Below are 13,610 nucleotides of genomic sequence, written 5' to 3'. Positions count from 1 at the left end.
ACTCGCGGATTGGGTGCGTTATATTTACACGTTTTTGAGCGGGAATTAAAATAAACTTTTTTTTTGGAGCAAAGTCCCCATGGGTGTGGAAAAGTCACCCCGGTTTACGGTAGTTTAAAGGTTTCGAAAAAATTATTTAATATTAAGATAGATTCAGATTGTGAATTTGGCAACTCTAATAATTATATTAAATTTCCAATAATTATATTAAATTGAAATAAATACATTTCGTATAGATAAGATAATTATTTTTAACAAATAGTGTGTGGTCTTTCTATTTAAATATCAATAATTTTGTCCAGAAAACTGTTGAAAAGTTTTATTATTATTACTATTAAAGGTTTAAATACCCTTTAGATATTTTTAATTATTACTGTTTTTAATATAAAAGCGAAGAAATATTTTAGATTTTTTTATTTTTGACCATCTAATAAATTTTGACAGATAAATTAAATTAAAAAAATATATTTTTAATAACGTATTGAACTAAGTACAAAAAATTAGTTAATTTATTATTATAATCTAAAAAACGGTGACAAATTTGGGTTTGTAAAAATATAAAATAATCCAATAATTAAAAATTAAAAAAAAAATATATTTCTTCTTTTTTAATGTTTTTTGATGAAGTGAGTTGAAAATATCGACAATTCTAATATGTGAACAGGAAATTAATTTTTTCTCTTTGAACCACATAAAATATTTTGAAAAATATATTTATAATAGAAACTGTGCTATATTTAAAATAAATAAAAAAACTGTTTTTTTTTACCATAGGAAAAGAGAGAAAGATAAATGGGAAATGCTTAAATTAATTTATTATATGAAATAAAAAAAATACTCAATTTTATGATTTTTAACATAACAAACTTAAAGATATATCACATATTAAATTTACGAAAATTCACTTTATTTCTTATATATTACTACCTTGTTTTGCATAAGAAATTTAAAATTTAACTTAAAATATTAATTTACCAAAAGGCTGCATAATAATAAAATGGCAAAAAAAGTGCCCTACATGAAATACGAAACAAAAAGGGAAAAATGGAAAAAAACTGGTTTTAGATTTATTTTATCCTTAAATTAAATATAACTCAAAAAGCCAAAATGATCTAAAAGAAGCTTGATATATCATAAAAAAGTTTACATCTGTTTTCCAAAATAATATATATTTATTTAAATATCTTGTAAAATAAAAATAAATTTTAATAATTTTTTTTAAATTTTTTCTTGAGGGAGTTGTCATCAATATATCCTGATCGTGCAAATTGAATACAGTTAAAAAAAAGTGCAATTGCATTAAAACTCGAACGATTTTTATTTAGCATAAAGAGATTCTTTATATATTTTTTTTCTGCAAAAAATTAATAAAATAAAAAAAATATAGTAAAAATCAGAATAGTAAATTTAGATTCAGTTAGGGGTCTGATAATGCCTTTATAAGGAAAAAGCCTGCAATTTAAAATTATTTAAAAATTTCCGTCAATTAATTTCTAAGATAAATTAGTATTTTGTAAAAATTGATATATTTTTCGATTTAAAATAAAAGAAAAAACAAAAATTTTAAATGCTTTTTTAACTCTAAACAGATAATCTGAATTACTAAATATTATAATATGTCGTTTTTATACATTTACAAATAAAATCAAGTTACGAACCCTCATTTCATTTTACAAATTAAATTAAAAAAAAAACAAAGTACTTTTACTTTATTTTTTGTTAAACTCATAATCCGCATCACTCTGTATTTCAATGCTCTTAAAGAATTAAATTAGTTTTCTTTAAAGCAGTGAAAAAATCATAGAACCCATAATAAAGTTTCAAAATAAAAAAGAAAAAAGTTCAATATTTCCCGAAACTAACCTACATATACTGATATTGAATTCTTTGTAAGTAACTTTAAATAAAATTAGGTTTTCCAGACCCAGACAGTAACGCGGTCCAAAAAAAAAACTCCAACAATGTAAAACGTAACCTTATTGAAGTATACGCGTAAAGAATATTTTTAGCTACATAATGAAAATAAAAAGAAGTCAAAAATTATATATTTCCTCGAAAAATGTTTATAACAGCCCATGTGTTCTCTTAGGAATATAATTTAAGGAAAAAGAAGTTTTTATTTTGTAAGAACTGCGAAGAAATGTTAGAGAGGCCCTTTTTACAAAAGGGTTTATTATTGAGATTTAGTAATATTTTTTCTGTTTTTAAATCCGAAAACGATTTGAAACTATTTTTTATTTTTTAAATTAGGAAATTATATTTACTTGATGTTATATATAATAATAGACCCAAAGTGTCAGTATTTCCATTATTAAAAAATTAAAAAACAAATTAAGGACCAAGGTCTCCTTTATGTTAATAATTAAGTTTATCATTCCACACACACATATTGTTTCGCGAGTAAGACTTTTATATAATTATTTCCTAAATATTTTTTTACATACACATTTAATTAAGTTTAATGATGATTTTTTTTTATATAACGATGTATTTGTTAAATAATTTTAGTTTTTTTTTGTTAGTGTAGGTGAATTTTTATTACTTAAGTTCGCTTTAAACTTGTACATAGTATTTTTAGCACACTTTTGAAATATATATATTTAATATTATTTTGTGTGCCTGATGCTACAGAGATATTTTTTCGTTAATATTTTGATAAAATATTTCCTTTTTTTTCCGATTTAATATAATAACGTTTCTTTGTTTTAAGTTGAGGTAAACCTGTTATAGTAAAAGATGGAGTTAGTAAGTGCTTTACAGGCAGCAACCTTTGAATAATTACATGAAAATTAGGACATAGAAATTGAACTCAAGCATTAATTATTAACTGGTGTCTCAACGATTATATGTTCATTCTCACACATGTACACAATTGTCAAAGACTTTTTCTTAAAAAACTTTAGTAAATAAATTCACGATTTTGTTTTTATGTTACTAAGTTGTTTTTTGCTGTTTATCTATTTTTTTCAGTCAAATTTTAGGGAGAGAAGTTTGGGGCATTTTTGGGATATCACTGTGTTAAAAGTTAGTATTTCAGAAGTGTCTTATATAAGGCATCTCTAAGGGACATTTAATGTATTTTAATTGGAACTTACCAATACATAGATATAAATTTTGAAAAAAATACAATACATCCCATATACGCTTCACTTATTTAAATTAATGATAAAATTATTAGACGTTATTTTTAGTTACTATTATTATTATTATTTTATTGAAATATTTAATTTTTTTCAGAATAAATCAGCAATGGATTTAAGTGTTCGTGTAATGTTGATGGCATATTCCAGACATGTATTTAATGAAAAAATTTGATCAAAAATTGGAGAAAAACGTAACAAAATTTAAAAAAAAATATTTATTTCTTAATAACGTGTCAAATCACAAGAATTCATCCTCAGGTTCTGAAATAATGTTTATTTTCGAAAAATCAGTAAAAAATGTATTGCAAAATTATTGCGAATATACTCTTAAAATGGGAACTTTTTACTATATTTGGCATATAAACTCAATTTTTCTTTTTTTTTTGTCTTTTATGCGTTTTTTTAAATAATGGAATAAAACTGTTTTAATAATTATTTATTTATTACCGAGCTCTAATAGCACAAGTTCATAAAAACAAAAATCTTCCTGGTAGGCTTTCTCTAGTATGTTTGAAATTAAAATTTTTAATTCCCTGGATAACCCTTAAATATTTAAATATAATTTAATTCCAAGGTGACCTCAAAAACTGTAAGTGTCAAAAGGTCGATTAAATTGACACAAAATGACATAATTTGGCGCTAACGTAAAGTGAAAAAGAAAAATCAATAATTTAGCAAAATAAATAATACAGGTAAGAATGATAATGCTACGTTTTATTATTATTTCTATTTTCGGAAATAATTCATTATATTTTCAGAAATGTTATTAGGTGTCAAATTACGCAATTTTTTTTCAATTTAACTTACTTTGCTTTAACTTTGCTTCGATTTAACGTACCTACCATTTTTACCAAATTTATAACACCCCGTATTTATTTTTTACCGAGCTTTAATAGCACAAGATCATAAAAACAAAAATATTCCTGGTAGGCTTTCTCTAGTATGTTTGAAGTTAAAAGCTTCAATGTTCCATAGAAAATAAGGGAAATTACAATTTTTAATTCTTTGGATAACTCTTAAATCTTTAAATATTCGGTAAATTAAAATTTTTTATAATTAAATTCCAAGGTGAAATCGAAAACCGTAAGTGGCAAAAGGCCGATAAATTGACACAAAATGACATAATTTGGTGCTAAAGTAAAGTAAAATAGATTTAAAAATTAAAAAAGAAAAATCAATTATTCTCGAAAATATAAAAAAAAATACAAAAAAAAACTTTTTTGACAAATAACACAGGTAAAATTGATAATACGACCTTTCATCTTTTAGCGACCAATTATCATTATTTTTATTTTTAAAAATAATTTATTAAATCTTCAAAAACCATTTTATTAAGTGTCAAATTACGCAACTTTGCTTCAATTGCTACCTACCTTTTTACCAAATTTAAGATACCCTGTATAGAAAAGTATTTTGATAAAGATATCCATTAATTAAGACCTATGCAGAAGAATTTTTTTGAAAAAAATCCATTTAAAAAGTCGAGTCGAATTTTAACTAAATTTCCTTAATAAAACATGAAAATAAGCCAAAAACAATAATTTGAAGAAGCTTTAAAAAATCAATTTATAAGACGCTAATAATTATATAAATATGCAGTAAAATGTTCCAATATCTCAAATATGTTCCAGGATGTCCCAGAAATGTACTAAAGAAATGTGTTCCAACTATGGAAATTCACAGAGACATTCCAGGTAGTTTGCATGTTTGCATTAGAATATTTCTGAGATGTTTTTCTAATTCAATTATATTTTTTAGATAAAAAAAAATTTTAAAAATAAGTTTTCTAATTTTTAATAGAAATCCCAATTACGATTATAATACTACTAAATTTTTTTATTCAAAATTTCCTAATTATTAAATATTTAAGCCACAAAATATGAATTAAAGCGGAAAAACAAAGCGAAAAAAAAGGAATTTTATAATTGAAAAACGAACTTTTTTTTCCAAAAATCCCAATTTAATTTTTGAAAAAGCATATTTTATTAATATAAAAAATTCTAAATTAATCGCTCTAAATTCTCCACACCTTTTAAATGAATAACGAAACCGTTGTACCTCCTTATAACTATATTTTTTTTTATTTGATATTAATAGTAAAAATAAACACAACAAATAACTTTAGTAATATAAAAATAAAAATGAGAATATTTATTTATGGTAATAACATATACACGCCAGGCAAACATAGATAAATAGGTATATTAAAGGACATGTTATAACGTATGAGTCTATCACTACGCATACTTAAAAAGTGCCAATATCCTTTTAGAGTTTGCCACTAAGAGATAGACTTATGCCAAATTTATATTATGTGTAATGCTTTGTCCCTTTGATAATTCAATTTACTTACACTACTCATGGGAAGTTATCAGAGTGTATGGGTATATAGGCAAGTGCAAGTGGGGAATCGGTAAATCATTGTCGATCTCTCTTTAACTTATTGCTTCTTGACATATATAAATAAGTATGAAATATTCAGCTATTATTAAATATATGGGTTCAATTTCTATGTTTTTAACCTTCTTACAAAAAAATGTGAGGGTTGCTACCTTTGAACACTTACTGAAACTACAGAAACGTTAAACCTCAACTTAAAAACTCACGAGGAACATTCAAAAAATTTAATTTACAGCAACCATATTTAACAATAGTAACTACAACATTTCCCACATTAAACCACCATGACGAAGAGTTCGAGTTTCCGTTTTTTGCAACAATTTCTGTTTGTTGCATTATTATTTCTTGTAGAGGTTTATCGTTGCTCATCTTGGGTGATCCAGTTTACGTTACTAACAATGCAAATTATAAACGATTGCTGTTTATTTATTAAATATTAGTAAATAATATATCGAGCATATTTTGACAAACTCGTCACATACAGTACAAGCAAAGAAGTTAGTTTTTAATACCCACTATAGAGTTTTTTTGTACATGAGACACTAATAAGGTGGCGGCACTTTAACTAATCCATATAGATTTAGGTCAGTTAGGGATATTTTAGTATGTAGTAGCATATAGGAGTAGTGGCGCTTACAGTTAGAACTTTTCTCTTTAATATAACCCTCTTCGTCACGGTGGTAGCTTTTAAACAGTTCAAACTTAAATAGACCGGATGACTTTTTGACATTAACAAAATGGCATATTTCAAAAAAAATAAACCAATTGCGCACCACAAAGTGTCTTTTAGTAGCATTCGATTTTTTTGTACCTGCATAAATTGGTGCCAGGAAAAAGTTATTTTTCAAAACAATAGAATTTAGAAAATTTATTAATAATAAATGAAAGTTGTTTTATTAGGAAAGGTAGGAAACCATAGGAAACAAAAATGTGATTGGTAGTAAAATTCAAAAATCAAGACTGAAGTTACTAGAAGGAAATTTTATATCTTGTAAGCAAAGCATTTCTGAATGTCGTTTTCTGAAATCATTTTAGGCTGTTGATTATGTACTTGGGAAAGGAAATAAAGCGGTAAAATGTTTTCTTTATTTTATATGTTTAACAAATCATTAAAAATTATAAAACCGCAAAAGGTGGTATTTAAGGGTGCGTTTTTGAGGTTATATTCGATTTGTCCACTTTGTGATTTTTCAGTTTTCTATGAAAATACATTTTTTTGTTTACACATGCCTAGAGAAAATTGTAGGTAACAAAAGTTTCTTTAAAAACCTGACCTTGAAAGGTTCGAAGAATTATTTTCTTAATAAGTTTCCTTTGAAAAATAAAACATAAAAACGTTTTTTGTATTTGTTTTGTTGAACGTTATTTGTCAAATTTAGTTTTTTTTTATGCACAGATTTTGATAAGAAATTATTAAATAACCATCAAAATAATTTTAATGAATTTGTTTTGTAACTTAACTAGGCAGTTAAGTCGTTAGTTGGTCCCTCTCTCAAGATGTTGAAAATAAAAAAAAACATTTAAAAAAATCGGGTAGTTGACAACTGTTGGGGAAAAATATACACATACACAGGTAATAATTTGGGAAATCTGTACAGTTTTATTTAATTTTTCACACAGCTGACTTATTTAATTGCCTGTTTAAGATAATTGAAAATAAAGAAATAATTGCTTAAAGAAATTTAAATATTATATACGAATTTCTATCACGTTTATAACTGCTAGTGCGAATCTGAAAAAAATTGAAATTTATTGAACAAAATCATGTGTACTTGTTTTTTCAAGAAATTTCATGCAAATAATTTTCACTAAGTAGTTGGAGAGCAATATTCTTCAACTACCTAACAAAATTTAAAAAATACATTTTAGCTTTTTTTGAAAGCTGACTACTATAAAGAATTTAGTAAAAATCCCCAAAACGCTTCAAGTAATGGTAAAGTTGTCAAAAATATTTTGATTTTTTTTTTTTAGTAATTTTTTTGTATTCCAGACAATTTAATAAAAAAAAATATTTAACTGCCTGAGGAAATTGAATTATTACTCTATTGCGTACTTAAAACTTTTCACCTCTGCATCAACGAATATAAACCTGCCAAGAATCCCAATAAAATTGCAAAATTTTTAATTTTTTTCCTATTCCATGTTCTATTCCAAAGAGAAAATATTGATCAACTGCCTGGAATTATTTAAAAATTACTGTGTATGCCTAGAAGTTTCAACCCCTTCAACTGTTGGAAGAAAGTTGTAAATATCTCCAAAACGCTTCAAAAAATGTCAAATAATTCAGAAAAAAAAATTGTTATTTTTTCATTCACAGGAAATTTAAAATTTTAAAAAAACTTTTGGGAAGAATCCCAAAAACATTGCATAATAAATAATTGTTTCTCCCAGGCTATTAAAAATAAAATTGTCTGAGAATATTGATTTGAGTACACAAAAAGTGTCAGATTTTTTCAAATTGGTAATTATCTCAGAAAAATCCCAAAATGGCAAATTTACAAAAGAAAAATCTATTTTTCCAAATCTAAAAAATTGCAGAACTTATTTTTTTCAAATTGTAATTTTTTTAAGTAATAATCAATTTTCTTCCAGGCATTTGCAAAAGAATATATTCTGGCCACAAAATTTGATAAAAATCTCCAAAAGGCAAAACATAGAAAATATATATTTTTTTTATATTATCCAGACAGTTGAGTAGTTAATTATTCCTTCTATGCAGTTAAAACTGCAGAAAAATCAAAAAAATATTGAATAATTAAAATTTATCATCCACTAGCAAAAATGTGTAAGGAATACACATTAAAATAATTTTAATTTTTTCGCAATTTTATGTAGTTTAATTAATAATTTCTCCCAAGTAGTTAGAAAATTGAAAAAATTATTTGAATTGAAAAACTGCCTCAGAAAATGTAAATATTGCTGTCGGAAACCTTAAATGTTTTATACTTTTGACATCACTTTTTAATCAACTGGCAAAAATCTGAATGAGCTTATTAAACCAAAAAAAAATATATTTTCCGAGTACTTGGAAAATTAGTTAATTTTTTAAGGGAATTTGGATATAAAAAAATTAATGTCTCAGAAAATTGAAGAATAACTGTGAGTACCTAAAAAAAATATATATACATACATACCTGTTAAAAAATTAAAAATTACCCTATATGCCAGGAAATTGTTTTAAGCAAAAAATTTCCAATATATCATCCCTTTTAAAGTTCCCTAAAATGTATTAATTTTGCTTGTATGTTATTTTTCTGGGTTTTCCAGGCAGTTGACAAAATAAAATTGCCTCTTCCAGGCAGATAGAAAGAGAAAATTATTCAATTGCATGGAACTAGTAAAAAATTACTGAGGAAAAAAAATGTGTTTAATTCACAGACAATCGAAAATTTGAAAAAGCTCGTTGCACAAATCTCAAAAAAATTACATTTAAAAATAGTTCAACTGTCTGAGAAAATTGAGATCTTATTTTAAGTACATAAAATGAATTATCTTTTTACAAACTTTAAAAAATCTGCCAGAAATCCCAAAAAACTGGAAAATTAAGAAAACTACTTTTCCAAATTCAAAAAATGGCAAAATTTATTTTAAAATAGCTTTCTATTTTTCTAAGTAGTTGACGTAATCATATCTCTCTTCCAGGCATTTGAACAGAAATATTGCGCAATTATTGAAACATTTTTAAATAAACAAAATTTAGTAAAAAAATCTCCAAAAGGCAAAATTAAAAAAAAATATATTTGTTTTTTTGTAAAACCCATGCAGTTAAACCTATAGAAAAATTTTAAAATGCATGGAATATTTTCTTAAAATTTTAGGCAGTTTACTTAATCATTTCTCGTAAATAGTAGAAAATTAAAAAAAAAATTGAAATATTGCTGTCAGTACTTAAAATGTAACATCTTTTAATCAACTGGTAAATATTTGCCTTAGTTTAGTAAAAATCTGTAAAAGACTTTTTTAGAAATTATAAAATTTTTAGAACTATACTTCAGTTTTCCTTAAAACTCTTGGCAGTGGTGTAGTTAATTAAAGTTAGTTAAAAGAAAATTAAACTACTAATAAAAATCACTCAAGAATCCAAAAAAATAATTTTTCATGTAGTTGAGTAATTAATTCGTTTTCGGAGGCAATTGAGAATAAAAAGTTTAAGTGTTTGAGAAAATTGAAAAATTACTGTGAGTACCCAAAATATATCACTTGTCGAAGTGGTAAACATTTTTTTAAAACATCCCAAAAAAATTATTTAACGTTATCCATTGCCTCTTCCAGACAGTTAGAAAGACAAAGTTGTTTAATTACCTGGAAAAAAAAAGAGAAATTACCCTGTATGCTTGGGATTAATATACCCAAAAAATTGCCAATATTTCCTTACTTTTAAAATGTCTCTAAGTGTCTAAATTCTATCACCTCATCAGCCATTGGAAAACTGAAACACGTATTAAGAAAAATGCAATTTTTTAAGATACATCTTTTACAATTTTTCTGATTTATATCAATTACCTACCTCTTGAATAATTGAATAATTTTCTCTTTTCATCTGCCTGGATAAATTTAAAAGTTATTTAAATTGTTAACCTCTTTACCCATTGTACGGCAATAATCTGTCAATAATTACAAAAAAAATCATTTTTTGCTGTTTTCTAGACAGTTGATGTATTCAGTTGCCTTTTATAACTGGTTAGAAACGGAAATCTATTCCTTTGTCAGGAAAAGTTTAATAAATTCTACAAAAAATAGTAAAATTTTGAACAAATTTGAAATAAGTAGGTCAAAATTTGCTAACATAGATGAAAGTAACAAACCTTGATACGTTATAAATTCATATAGAAAAAAAATATTGAACACGTTTTCTTTAATTGTCTATTTGTCGCTTGAAAAATAAATTTTTTGAACCTTTCAAGACAATATTTTGTTAAGATATTTCATCATCCAGTTTTTTTTAAAGGTAGAAAAACGAAAAATGCTTTTTTTTAGAGTAAAACTGAAAAGTGAACACATCAAATATAACCTCAAAAGCGCCTCTGTAAAATCACTTAGTATACTTTGCAATTTTATAATTTTTTAGTGACTCATTGATCGCATAAATCAAAGAAAACGTTTTACTTTTTTTTACATATTCAATTGCCTATTTGTAGTTTTTGCTATTTAATATTTATTGTAGCTACTGTATTTTAAAATATGCCATGCTTTCGAAATTTCAAACCACTTTTCTCAGCAGTTTAACAAGAACAGATGAAACTGGGACCAAATCGTACTCTATTTCATATCCGTTATATCAAAACAAACCGATATCAAAAGAAAGGTACTTTTTTCAAACAAAATTTAGGTTTTTATAGACGTATACCAAAAAAAAAAATTGTACAGTTCGGATTATTAGAATATATAATGATTATATTAAATTTTTTGACAATATAATATGTTTGGAGTTTCGCCAAAAATCATCTTTTTTCCGGATATTATATAAGTAATGATTTTTGTGTAATGTATATTTCGTATTTAAAAAAAAGTGACTATAAATGCCTTTTTAGCTAAATATTTATTATAAAATATTGATAACATTAAAAGGCCCTGCTCCTTAAGGACTTTTTTCCAAAAAAACCATTTATAAGGGTTTAATTTTTTTAAAAGATATCATGCCTTAAATGTTGCTAGAATTAAAAAATTTCCAAAAAAGTCCTTAAAGGAAACCAAAAACCTTTTGATATAAGTGATTTATTATCAAACATGTTGTATTTTACATGTAAAAGGACCAAGTCAGGGCCGTCTCAAATGTATTTTTATCATTCGGTGTCTACTCCTCGTATATATGATATACCCCCCGGTATTTTTCCTGAAGTGCGGCCCTGACTTCGTTCAGAATTTTTAAGAAAAAAAAACAGCCATTCTTGTTCGTAATTATCTGTGACATCTTAAATAATAACATTTTATTATAATTATTACGATTATAAGAAAAAGTTAGTGTTTGAACAACTATTGCTTTGTGGGAAATTGTTATTTTCAGAAAATATTTTAAAACCACAAAAATAAAAATATACCGATAGACATTGTATATTTATAATGTAATTCTGAAGTATACCAGTATTTATTATACTGTGGACTACATTACAATGTTAATATGTGTTTTATTTCATTGCATTTCCTGTATTTCCTTGTATTGATATTTATTGGTTTCCCTAAAATAATGCCCAAAGACATACCCAGGAATGTCAAAATAAACCAAAAATCCACCTTGCGTATACAATGCGCTTATAAGATCTACGAAAAACACCGTCAATACCTAATGTAAAATTTTCATTTTTGAGCTGAAAGTTTAGTGAAGTACGTCCTATAATGTGATAGGAAAAGCAAGTTAGTTTGAACCCAAATAGGTACTGTTTTGATGTGTTTTAGTTCATTCCACAGATGTAAATAGCTCCGCACGGAGCTATTTACATCTGTGGTTCATACAATATACTCCAGTGGGTCATTCTTGGAGAACTCACATTCTTTTGTGGTTTGTGACGAGAATATTCCCAAGTCAATCTATAAAGTTTCATGTAGTATCTGTACACTGAGAAAAATGCAATTTTTAGATATTTATCTCAATAAAGGTCAACGAATATCTAATTGCCAGCAAAAATTATGCAATTATCGTAACAACACAAGTTAATGCGGCTTATAGATACATCTTAATAAAGTGTAAAACGCAAAAATATAGATCATCTATATTTAACTTCTTACCATCTTAGAAGATCTAAATATCAGCAGTGGATATCTTAATTGTAGTCAATATATGATCTTATTAAATCTCGTCTCAATAATCAGTAATAAATAGCCATTGACCACCTTTAGGTGTTTTACTATCTTAACAAATTTGTCTATTTAACTCTCGGGAGGGGATTACAAATAAGCAGTTATCTGTTCATTGTTGGTCATAAATACCGTCATTAGTAAACAGATCATCGGGGCTCGCGCATCAATGGCTTTTAAATTAATGCTTTTTGAGTGGGGCCTGTCTTCTAACGTTGAAGGATTTAAAGGTAAGATAATTTTTTGAATATTTAACTTACCTATTTGTGAACTGCTGTGAACTGATGTAGCGCCGCAAATAATATCCCGCTTCTCAAGAAAACAAATAACTCTGATGTCTAAATTGCCATTGAGAGGGTCGGTACGTCCTGAGTACTAGTACAGTGAGTACTAGTACATACCAGGGCAGTCAAATCGGACATTAGCACGCCCTAGGTAAAACCAGTTTTATATCCCATAACTCAGCTGCTTTTTAAAATTATATCTTACAAAAAAATCAATATAAATGTAATACCTATTTAATTTCAACATTTTCTTAAATTTTTATATTTGTTTTTCTTCACAAATTTTTCAGTCCCTTTTTCGAGACCCTGAAATGAGAATTCATTTTAACGTAATTTGAATAAAAATCTCATTAGTTTAAAAACCTATTTTAAATTTTCTTATGAAATATTTTTAACTTTTCTTATTTTGTTATTTTTCTAAATATTTCGAAATATTTCTTTATAGTCCTAAATATTTTTTCTAAGCTACTAAATATATATAGGACATTTGGATTGCCAACTGTATGTCGATTATTTTTAATGATAGAACTTTGTGGTTTTCGCAAACCTGTGCCACTTTTTTGTGAAACTAATTAAGCTAACCAGTTTTGCCTCTGAGATATAGGGTGAAACTGAAAATTTTAACTTTTTGGGATCATAACTTGCACCCTGTATAAAATATAAAAAAGGTGAAAACAATTATAATGTGGTATACTAAAGGTGAAATGGTATTTTTTGTGCTTAATAAATTTGCCTATTTTTTCTCTTTCAAATGATATATGTATATCACTAAGCGCTTTAATCTGTAATTGCTGTAAAAATAAAAAAAAAACCTAAAAGTAAAAAAACCTGAAGAAACTGAAGTATATTAATAAATTGAAAACTGTAACTATTTAATAATAACCCAAATATCAGATTTTCTGCTTTTTAGAGTATTTATTAAAAATTAAGTGCTTAGTGTTTTAAAAGAAATCATTTTAAAGAGAAAAATAGGAAAATTTAATGACAACAA

This window comes from Anthonomus grandis, chromosome 17, assembly GCF_022605725.1.
Source record: "Anthonomus grandis grandis chromosome 17, icAntGran1.3, whole genome shotgun sequence".
Taxonomy (NCBI): Eukaryota; Metazoa; Arthropoda; class Insecta; order Coleoptera; family Curculionidae; genus Anthonomus; species Anthonomus grandis.
Note: the sequence above shows the minus strand (reverse complement) of the source record.